At 51.9% G+C, this 12,406-nt stretch overlaps 1 pseudogene; it reads right to left on the reverse strand.

Moving 5' to 3' along the window:
• Positions 1-246: 246 nt before the first annotated feature.
• On the reverse strand, positions 247-1,755 carry LOC147677634 (Golgi integral membrane protein 4-like; annotated as a pseudogene).
• Between the last annotated feature and the right edge of the window lie 10,651 nt (positions 1,756-12,406).

Below are 12,406 nucleotides of genomic sequence, written 5' to 3' on the forward strand. Positions count from 1 at the left end.
TCCATTAGTCTCTCCTGGTTGGAGGGGAATAAGATGTTCCACTACTGTCTTCAGCAAGGGAGAGAGTAATATTGCTTCCAGTACCTGGCTTGCAAGAATGGAGTGGAATCCAATTTTCCTTAAATTCCTAATTTGGCCCCTTGGATGGAGAGCTTGCACAGTACCTTTCTCTTTCACACACACTGGAGTATAGAGCTATCAAAGGTTGTTAGCTGTCTCTCCGTGTGGCACTGAATCTGATCAGCATCAAGGGTCAGATTTCCTGTGTACTCGCCAACAGGGCATAAAAGGCATCCCATTCTTGTCCACCGTCCAGGTCACAATGTCTGAGCCAATATTCATGTTCCCAAATTCATCATAGTAGATGGTGCTGTTTCTGATGGTGAAGTTTATCATCTTTAAGTCTTTCAACAGCTCCTCTCCAGCCTGGATGCTATTCACCGTCCTCTAGAAACGCACTGCACGGCTATCTCTATCCTTCGCCAGCCACAGAGGCAAGGCTGGCTGTGGCAGAAGTTCAAGAGTCCCTGAAGAGTACCAACAATTGTCTGATAGATTCCAAAGACTGGGCATCACTTTCTGGGGTTTTCTTCCCAGAGTCTGCTGGCGTCTCCAGATTGTTCGCTTGGATTCCAGTCAGAACTTCAAGAGACCCCGTCTGGGGTGCCAACAATTTTCCGATAGATACTGCAGTCTGGGCAGCACGTTCTGGGGTTTTCTTCCCAGAGTCTAATGGCGTCTCCAGATTGTTCGCTTGGAGTCCAGTCAGAACTTCAAGAGACCCCGTCGGGGTGCCAACAATTTTCCGATAGATACTGCAGTCTGGGCAGCACGTTCTGGGGTTTTCTTCCCAGAGTCTGTTGGCGTCTCCAGAGTGTTTGCTTGGAGTCCAGTCAGAACTTCAAGAGACCCCGTCGGGGGTGCCAACAATTTTCTGACAGATTCTGCAGTCTGGACAGCACTTTCTGTGGTTTTCTTCCCAGAGTCTGTTGGCGTCTCCAGAGTGTTCGCTGGGAGGCCAGTCTGTTCGAGAATGCGCTGCAATTCAGCATCAAAGGCTCGGGAAGGCTTCTCATCTGGGGCCTGTAATTGCAATGGGTGGTGCCTCAGGGCTGGGACCAGCTTGTAGCTTGGTATCCTCCGAAGAGCTTCGTTCAGCTGATGCATCTTATTCAGCTGCTCCTGCGCACTACGCAGCTTAGAGCGGACCTCTTCAAATGCATCGCGAAGAACCGGACTGTCTTCGATTAGTTTCGATATTGTATCCATCAGCATCTCCACGTGGTTCTCATTCTCCCGCTGGAGCTGGGCGTATTTCTGGTTGTGGCTCTCCAAGGCGCGCCGGTTTTCCAGCTTTAGGGAGTTATACTGCGCCTGTAAGTCAAGGAGCTGCTTCTTGGCTCCTTCATGCTGGTTCTTCAGGGTCATGTGCCGAGAGGGGAGGGTGACGTCGGGGTTCATGGCGCCTTCCTTCTCCTTGCTCAGGGCTTCTTGAGCTTTTAATTTATGTACCCCAAAATCTTCCTGGGTCTTGTGCTCCGCACGCTCCTTCTCAAGGGACTGCTCCAGACTGGACCGCTGCTCATAAATCACTCCCACCAGGCCGGAGAGCGCCTCCTGCTGCTGCTGGAACTGGAGCTGTGAGTGCCTGTACAGGCAGATCACGGACCCCAGGCACGTCACGAAGGCCAGCAGGCAGAAGACTACCTGCAGAATCCTCGCCTGCCTGCGAAACCCGCAGGCGCAGAGTCCCATCATGGCCGGAGAGCTTGGTTCCTCGTCAGGAGGGCCGGGCCCTCGGACTCCCGTGATCATCTTGACCGCAATGTCCGACTGACAGACTTATGGGCCCTGCGCGGCCTTATCTAGCCCTGCTGAGCCCCCCCCGGATTATGACGTTATTGTGATTCAGAGCACCGCACTGTGACGTCGAGTCAACGCGCCTTGCGTCCCAGACAGCATCAACCCTGGCTGTCTAAGTAGTCCGCGCCCTGAGCAGTGCAGCTTTGCCATCCCATGTGTAGGTCACTGCACGTGCTGTGTGTGCGCCTTTCCGGGCACGCCTGGCCCTTCAGAGCCTGTGAGGGGGCTCCTCGACCCCTGACATGGATGCGATCATAGTCACCTCAGGGCCCACATGAACACCCGCCCCACATGCCCAAACCCGCAAATAACACAAAGACACAAGTATTAGGTTTGGGAAAAATTGCTGCAGGTTTATTACATACAACATATGTAATGACGGTGGGTTAACTTACGGGCGATCCTAGGGCAGGCCGCATTCTCGCCACCTGCCCGCCTGTTGAGCCAAACAACACAGTGGCGAACCACCCAACTGTTGTACAAATACCATAATTATACTGACACGCCCATTTGCTGGGCGTGACTAGGCAAACCCCCGGTTGCACAGGCCCACAACCGCCCGAAGGACTACTGGGGCGCCGACACGGATTCCTGCACCTCCCATGAGGTTACAGGTTAGGCTCTGAGGTTATGCTCTGGCACCCCTATGTGCCCGCTGACGTCCAGCGTTTGCACCTCTCTTCTTCCGGATCGCCCAGTAACTCCGCCTGCAACGAAAAAGGAACACATTAAATGCTCCCCCCTGAGCCCCCTCAAGCAGACACTCTGGGTTAGAGGAAGGGCGGGAAAAGAGTGTCCCAACATGGAACTACGACGTCCGGAGCGGCAAAGAGGCCTCCCCATCGGGGCAGAGGTCAGAAATACTCCTGCCGGCTCCTCCCAGCCGCCCCGGACGTGCATCACCTACACAGTCTCCACCAACCAGGGGAGACTGCCATGGGTGAGGAACTACTATGTCATGTGGGGGCGGGACAGCCCTCCATGACTAGGAGCCCGCCCTCCTAATGGCCACTGCGTGGCCTCGGGCAGGCGCATAGTCACCTCAGGGCCCACATGAACACCCGCCCCACATGCCCAAACCCGCAAATAACACAAAGACACAAGTATTAGGTTTGGGAAAAATTGCTGCAGGTTTATTACATACAACATATGTAATGACGGTGGGTTAACTTACGGGCGATCCTAGGGCAGGCCGCATTCTCGCCACCTGCCCGCCTGTTGAGCCAAACAACACAGTGGCGAACCACCCAACTGTTGTACAAATACCATAATTATACTGACACGCCCATTTGCTGGGCGTGACTAGGCAAACCCCCGGTTGCACAGGCCCACACCCGCCCGAAGGACTACTGGGGCGCCGACACGGATTCCTGCACCTCCCATGAGGTTACAGGTTAGGCTCTGAGGTTATGCTCTGGCACCCCTATGTGCCCGCTGACGTCCAGCGTTTGCACCTCTCTTCTTCCGGATCGCCCAGTAACTCCGCCACAGCCCGTGAGGTGGTTCCCGCTGCCGCACGGGCCCCCCACCAAAATTACTGCTCTTTACCTGCAACCTCCACCTAGAATTGCTACCTCCAGACAGAGGAGGAACAGGGCAACGCCCATAGGCGTGGGGTGCTACCATCAGGCACCAATGAACCTGTCCTACAACCCCTCAGGGAAACTAAAGGGATAGGAAGGGGCCCCTACTACAGAGGCCCTAAGTAACATGAAATAGGCTGTCCAGCGCAAGCCGCTGGGACACCACCATATCCCTTCCCACAGAGCGTCAGAAAACTGCGCCAAGGAGTCACTGATACCTCTGAATCACTGTCTTCATAATCCAGCAGGGAGAGTAAGTGTGCTCACGACACGAGGGAATAGGAGGGCACCCGACATACTAAGAACTAGGACGAGTCCCTGTTAAGCGATAATCCGGGTCCACAGGCCAAACAGCCAGCCTCCCCTGCCCTCTTAGGTTTTAGGCTGGAAGCGGCTTCAGACATAATACCGTTAATTTAGCTAGACTGAAGGCCGACTACGACCACCTCCCGGGGACCGCAGCGCCTGCAACAGAGAGCCCCCTAGGCTGACCTGCGCAGGGGCATGCATGGATAAATGCCAGCCACTCCGACACCACTAAGCATAACCACCCGGGAACAATCCCTTTACCCCAATAGGGAAGACTAACCCAGGCAAGAGACCAGGTAATGGGAAGGGCCCCCCCTGCAGAGAATCCCTCCCGGATAAACAAGCGCTGACACAAGACGAATCAACTGCAAGATTACACTTCAGCAACTAATCCCCCACAGGAACAGAAGTCTATTGCAGGACGCAAATGCATCTATTGGAGTGACTAGCGAAGTGGTCTTACAAGGCAAACTGATAACCACTGGGACAGCCGAGAACACTTGCCCCCCCTGGTTAAAGCATAAATTCCTAACAGACATCTCGGGCCCACCCTAAATGATTATTTGGCAATCCGTGCTCGGGCTGTGGAAGCCACAGTTGTTCTCTGTATACCTGAATTGAGTGTTAAACTGCAGGCTGCAGACCGCGAGTGAGCTGCCAGCGGGCACCCTGAGCCTAGGATGAAAGAAGGCAGGAGAACCAAAGGAAGGGGGGGGGGGGGGCAATGACTATAACGTATGACCCTCCCATCCATGGAAGCAACACCTGTGCCGTTATCGAGGGTGCACAGGTACCATTACACAGTTTCAAGTGGTTGCCATTATTGCAGCGCTCCCTATGTACCTGTGAGACTCTTAACACTTGCACCGGTGCAAATCAGGACAGTCTGGAGATCCATAACCCAAGCTACCACCAGGGTAGTTGACTTCCGACCCCTAAAGTGCTAACTTCTACTGCACCAATGGGGGGGGTGGGCCACAATAGACGATCCGAAATGACGGGCCAGCGTCTCACTTCGGGAGGGGCAACGGGGGGGGACCAAGGGTACTCGGGACATCCATGCGGCTATTCCACGCAAGTCAGGGAGCCCCCACCCTACTAACCATGAAAGAAAGGCAGTGTGACCACCCAGATAGGAGCCCCTCGAGCAAAGCCACCACCCACTATCGAAAAGGCAAAGGGGTGACGATATACCAGGAGGGACATTCTATATAGAGTCTGCTAGAGGCCCACCTCCTAGGAATACTTAACAGTCCCTGCGCATGCTGAGCTGAGGCTGCAACAGGGGTTACACTTGCACGGGAATTGGGTGTGACACTGCAGTCTGAAGACTCTACCTTCTACAGGGCGGCAGCAGAAGCTCCCGAGCTGATGGCGCCGCGGGTGGGCTCCCAGCCGATCTCTAGCATGGAAGGGGAAAAGACTGATGTCATGTGACCTTACCGTCTCGTAGGTCGAGATGCACAGCGCAGGCCCCGGGATAGTACATATAACCTGTTTAACTACGCCTCTGCGCACACATGACCCTTTGCTCAGTATCACTCCTGCGGGAGACAAGCGCTCCTACCCATGTACGCTGCGCACCCCTCACCCTGTGTCTGTTCCATGCCACTCCTCGTGGTTGTTCTGACCCTACACAGCTGAAGTGAGATCGTATACACTGTGGTGGCATTCAGCCAATGGTGACTTACCCAGAGATTGGCATAGTAAGACTGAGGCTCGTTGTTGGCGGGTCAGGCCGAACATAGCAATGCAACTGGGCAAACAAAATGTGAAAACTTCCTGAAAGCTCAACAGTGGCTCCCCAATAATGCACCAATATCACATTGCTGCTATACCACTCACATACTATGCAAAGGGGTGTCCGGGATGATGATATTTATAACACATGGCCCTCAAATGGTTGACATATCTACCCCTTGGCGCATTTTGGATGAACTAACAACTATGCTTCTGCATATTTCTATGATTTGTCATTTGAATATTCCTACATACCTAGATTGACTCTAGCACCCTATACAAGCGATCAACAGGATGCCACCAAATATAGCCTGTTAAACAAATTGCATATTTTACTGATGAATAGACTTGATCTCCATTGTATTTGACAGGGCAATTGTTCCCCTTGCTGCATTTGCATCACAAGGAAGTGCTGTTTATTTTGCACTTATGTTGACTGAGAACTTTAAATTCGAGCTCAATGCCAACTTACCAAGATGACAATCTGAAAGTCTCTCAGGTTTACACATGAAGGGGGGGTGACAACAGCGGTCTTGCCAACACAGCAGGGCCGGCAACACTATCATTGGGAGGACCCAGCCGCAAGTAATAGATTGAAATGACCTGAGTGCTGTCAAGGTCCCTATCGTACGATTTGGATTTGTTATGTAAATGAGCATTCGGCAAATGTAGGCTCCACGGTTGAGACTGCTTCTACCAATCTCCACCTCGTGTTACTATACAACAGACAGGAGCTTTAGGTTTTCACAAGATTTAATGTAAATGGATTTTTGGAAATATGCTCAGCCGTTCACAAGACACAGCACTCAAACTGCCACAGACAAATACAGGTAAAAGCCAAATCCTATGGCATACGAGGGTTGATGCTTTGACACGAGAATGTTCCTGTGCTAAGGGCTTTCGAGCATGCTCCTGTACTAAGAGCTTAAAGTGTGAGAACACAAGACCGTAACGCAGCACTATTAGCACAGTGTTGCAGTTCTAATACTATGGCACAAATTAGGCGCACATTGTACCGATGTCAGGACGTAGAAAGCTGTGTAGACTCTATAGGATGAAAGATCTCATTTGTAAGCACCACAGACACCTGGCCGCCCGCCTGAAGTACTCAGCCCACTAAGCTTTACAGCCCCGCCTGTAGAGCAATCGTCTTTTATGACAGTGATTTCCCCCGACTAATTTTTTAATTTACTGTAGTACACCCGACACTTTTCTCAGCGGTTGTTCAAACTTCTCCGTGGCCGGATTAACACAGGTCCCGATCACGACAAACACAGCGCTAGAACGGGGCCCGGGTCACGGAGACCAGTGCACGCCGGGAAAAAAGACCAGAGTGAACACTCACACCCCGACATAATGAAGCTTAAAGATAAGCGCAAAACCATATTTATGGAGAAGAAGAAATTGTGGTTTTCCACGTAATTCAAGTAAACAAGGGGGGGGGGGCACATTACCTTGCATATCTTCCCGCGATAATGAAAAGGAGGGAGGAAACGAGGCCTTCTTTGTGAAGGAGACACCCCGCATAGGTACGCTGAAGAAACATTTCCGCCAGTATCTGGTTACATCTAATGCTGCGCAATCCTGTACTAGAAATTCGAAGTCAGAACCCCAGGAACAAAGTCGAACGCACCAGAGTAGACACCACATGCAAGATCAGTGGAAGAAGGCGAATCTACTACAAGAAATCACATGTCGATCTACATACGTGATGGTATCTTGTGGTGTTAATGGGCGGAATTGGCTACATTTATGCCTGTAAATCGAACGATTCTATTGAATAAATTCCCTTTAACCCTGTTTAGGAAAATCTGGCTGGAAGCCAGAGGGTGGCGAACTAGAGCTATTTAGGTGTTCAGCAGGAGCCTACTCGAGCATGTTTACTCTTACTAAGCTTCACAAACTAGTCCATCTATCTCGTCCGAGTGTAGGTTATGCTGTCGTGTCCAACTTATCTTACCTCTGGTAGTGCCTGGCTGGGGCCTCAAGTCACTTTACTGCTAACCATCGTGACACGTTGCAACTGTTCTATCTCCTGAGACTAAGAGAATACGACAGAGATCTCCCTTACATATAAAACGCGTAACTAACAGGGGGGGGGGGGGGGGTGCTAAAGCCTCGCTCGCAGCTTGATCGAAAACCCAACTGCTTATGACCCAACATTAACTCAGGACGAGACACAACAACTGCACAGGAAAGTACGCGACGTAAATGTACTGCCCTCACCGAAGAATACACAGGTAGTACAGGCAGAAAGAATTTCTACGACTTTGTTTCTGGGACAGACGGTTATTAATAGAATCAAGTCAACTCAGCTTTCACAACTCCCAAGGAGCGATGGTTGACTAGCTCTGTGATAATACTTTAGAGGTAGCCTGCGGATCTGCACTCGCCATATGCGCAGACTTTCGTGGCATGCTACACGGCCAGCTACACTGGAGAGTACATTCAGAAAAGATGGCACGATAATACAGCACCTGGCAACTGCAAATAAATTTAAACATTCAAAAACATGACGCATGATCCCTCACCCGCCCGACTCCATCTTGCGCTGGCCCCCCACGCCTCGCAGGTACCGACCTCACCACAATTTGCTGCATTTGTGTACGTAGTACAGCCCTACAGGTGCTCCAAGGCAGGCGGGCGGGGGAGGAGATATGTGAATCGGGCCTGAAATAAGAGATTAAGTTAGTTTACTCCACAACGTGGGACCAGGGGTAGCGCATCGTGCCCCTACGCCAACCCACATGACCCATTGCCAAACTGCCCAACCCAGCCGCATGCCTCAAAAGACGGCGAACACACCGCCCTAAAACTGGCGCTTTGAGCAAGTCATACGCCAAAACCGGGCATATCACCTCGAACTGTTCGGACATGCGGGAGTATTAAAACGAAACAAGTGGCCACCAAGCCGAGACGAATCTGCGCGACTGCGCTCCCACGAGGCCCCAAGGGGAACCCACCGGAGCTTCGACTGACCCCCTGCAAAACGCTGCTGAATCCCAGCCTGACACAGCTGAGGAGGACAAAAAAGGGGGGGGGGGGCACCGAGGCTGCTGGTCACGGGGCCCCTTCAAACCATGCATCCCACTGCGGGTAATGCTACCACAGCATGCTACCACGCAAAGACTGCCCCTGCAAGCGTGCCCCCCCCTCCGACAATGGCGGCATCACCCAAAAACCCCAACACGAGGCATGCACAGAACGCATTGGATCAAGGAATTGTTAGGCAGGCCGGCCTCCCCCCATATGCATGGCGCGACAAAACAGCCCGTTAAATACACTGCAACCACGCACATGCTTCGCGACCTGATACTGCACACATGACATCAAAACCAGCGATAATATACTGACATTATCAAGCATTTTGCTCAGGGTGAACGTACCATACACCCCAACACGGCAGATGCGAACCGCGGAAAAGGGGAGCGTTTGCATGCGAACGACAGTGTTGAGCCTCGAGATACTAAACCCAATGATACTGTGCTCCCCTTTAAATTACGATCGCACCGTACATGTGCACTTTCAAATAAGCAGTGCTCTCAATTGCGCGTCGAAATACAAGGCAATGCTAGTATACACCCATTGAAAGAGGGGGGAGGGGCCTCAGTACCACTGCGCATGTAAAGGCATAGTACTCCTGATGAAAAAAAAAAACCTGCGACGCTCGAAAAAACCTCAGTTCCGTGGCCCCAAAGCAATTGCATAAATGCACCCCTCATCTCGCGCACTATCTGTGATACGAAGGCTGTAGCACGAGGCTCGTGTGCCGAGTCCGCCCACCGTGCTCGATATGGGACACGAGCCGAAATAAAACACACTTGGTGAATCACGCTCGCACTGGGGCCTAACTCACGAGATCACCCAGAGAATATGTATGTAAGAATTTAGCAACGTGGGGTAGCTACGGAGGACCATTTTGCGAGCTACATGAAAGGCGGGCAATACAAACGAAGGCAACGCACACAGATCCTCAGAAAACGTCCCATCTACACAGCTAACTGCCGAGGGCCTAGAAACATTTTTTGCATCGGGGAAACCTAGAGTACTTGCTCCATCCACCCGTCGTACGTGCCAATCCCCCATATCACTTTAACAATCGAGAGTCCGGCGCCGATGCGAGTATCCCTGTCGCGCCGCAACTTAAACGCTGGTCCCCGGCCCATTCCCTGTTTCGAAGACCTAACAAATCTCTCCGTTCCCTCTGCCACAATCGTAATTACAGAGTGCCCGCCCCGGGCAACTTGCACAAGATGGCCACATACCTCTCCTCCTGCGCTAGACCTCCGACTTGCGGACAAGTCCCAATGGACCCCCACGCTTCGCAGATACAGACAGGCAACAAAACAAAACCCGAGCCTGCTCAACTGCCCCCACTTCCACCGGACAATGGAAGCTGCACACAAATGCTTTTCCATGGGAACCCGATACCACAACGAATTCACCCAGACTCACCGCAGGAGGAGCAAAGAACCGTACCCCGGAAAAAACCAATCACATCGACCACGGCCGAGCCTCTGGACGGCGATCAGAGGTGACAAAAGAGTGTCCCAACATGGAACTACGACGTCCGGAGCGGCAAAGAGGCCTCCCCAGCGGGGCAGAGGTCAGAAATACTCCTGCCGGCTCCTCCCAGCCGCCCCGGACGTGCATCACCTACACAGTCTCCACCAACCAGGGGAGACTGCCATGGGTGAGGAACTACTATGTCATGTGGGGGCGGGACAGCCCTCCATGACTAGGAGCCCGCCCTCCTAATGGCCACTGCGTGGCCTCGGGCAGGCGCAAAGACTCTGAGGCGAATCTTCCTGCAGGAAGCACGTGGCCTTCGACGCACAGCGCATCCCCTTTTCCGTGGAAGTGGCCCGTTTCCACAACGCTGCACTCTGTGCGTTCGAGGGACCAGAGAGTCTGCAGCCAAACTCTCACCAGATCTGACACCAGAACACCCCCTGGTACCAGAACACACAAATCACGAGGTCCCCAGCCAGGTGTAATGCAAAGAAATAGGAATAAACAAAGTTGTGGGGCTGTCCATCATTAACACACAATCTAAGTCGCTCTCTGTGTGCACAGGTGCTAACGCGTCTTTAGCCCCTGAGTGAGGATGCCTGCGCCCCACGCAGGGAGCCCCCATAGTAGAGCCGCCTCCACCTTAGTGCCACAGGAGGGCACACCCGACAGGCTAGTGTTTGGACCCACTGGGGGACCTGCGCTGTTAGGTTGAATTTTCCATGAAAAAGTCCCAGCTCTACCGCCCATCAAACTAACCAGGATCAGAAAACCTTCCAATAAGGGCCACTGTAATTATGTGATTTTTTTATTCCAGCGTTTTCCACATAATTAAGATTTTGCCGCATGGGCTGTATAGTCCATAATCTGCTGCATAATTTACAGATTTTGGGGAAAAAATGTTTTTAGCTTAAACAAGTTACTTACATTTTTTTTAAACGGCAACCCATGTGGCATGCAGTGGAAAGCCCTTCACAAAAGTTGACTGGTCATCTTTCAGAAGTTTATTGGTACTGAGATGAAATCTTTGCTAAAACAGTGTTAAAATTGGTGAAAATTACCACATTTTGAAGTCATTCTATCACAAAATGTGCTGTATTATGCGACCTAATTTGCCTCTTTTTGCCGAATAATTTAGACAGCACGGCCGCTTAATTTGGCCATCTCCTGCTGCTTAATTCCAGTGGCGCTGCCTATAAACTAGACCCCACCCCTAAACATGTTCCCTATGTCCATTCTTTTATAGTCCTGTGTCTATCTTAAATGTGTTTTTTCGTGTGTTCTCGCATGCGGGCGCACTGAAGTTGCTTCAAAGTGTAAAAAAACCTGTAAATATGACCTAAGAAATACGTGTATTTTCTTTTATGATGCAATGCCCAGCGTGGGAGACCTACTCAGGACCTCCCGGATGTGGTTTTACTCAGCTATGCCGCCGAGCTTCTGTGAGACGGATCCCACAGGTGAGCAGGAACGCATGGCCGCCCGCCTTCCTGCCTACATATACTCTCTGTCTCGTGCGCCATTTTGCATAGTGCCGGAATGGAAAAATCCTCTCACATGCACATATAGCGCAGCTACGTATGTATTGCTACTCTCAACCAGTGCCCGTCGCTATACAATGAAAGAGTGACTGGGCCATGGTCCATACATACCCTTTGCATAGGAGCACTGCAGGTTTGCCCTGACAGCAGCACGCGCGGAGCAGTGTGCACTAAATGTAATTTAAAATACGGATCAAACATTAATTAGTAGACAGCCGGCATTTGAGTCTCACAGTGCTGGGCTAACCTGCCGCCAGAGGCATGGATCGAACCGTGAACCCTGTGGTTTGGAGTCAGGCACCCTGGCCACTGCGCCACACCTCTTCAACAAGTGCCTCACTTCAGTTTCAAAGTGCTGTAAGCAATAGCCGTTGTCATTGCACCGTTTAATATTCCTCAAATGGGCCTCAGACACATTAAATGCTAGTTGATTTTGCAGGGGATTCAAACTCCTGCTCCGGGCCAGTTAATAGTTGTGAGGTACGTCAGATCTCTGGGGCCAGCAGCAGTGCATTCTGGGATTCACCGGGGTACGTACCTGCCTCGGAGCCCCAGGGTGGTGTAAAGATACTCTTTCTTCCCCCAATAACTCTCGGAGTCGGATGGCGGTACCAACCTCTTTATTCAAGTACATACATACAAGGAGCGCAAAGCATGTCCTGCGCCCAGCCTGCTCGCGCTCTGAATGCCGCGCTCCGCCTGCCGCGCCTCTACGTCAACGCACGTCACGTAGCCACGTGACGTGCCGTGCAAGCGCGCTCACTACATATCTCCCTTTTTTCCAAAGAGTTATGTGAACAAGTCCAGACTCATATCATAGTCTCTGAACCTCACTGGTGGGACCACCGCCCTGCCCCT

This window comes from Lissotriton vulgaris, chromosome 12, assembly GCF_964263255.1.
Source record: "Lissotriton vulgaris chromosome 12, aLisVul1.2, whole genome shotgun sequence".
Classification (NCBI taxonomy): Eukaryota; Metazoa; Chordata; class Amphibia; order Caudata; family Salamandridae; genus Lissotriton; species Lissotriton vulgaris.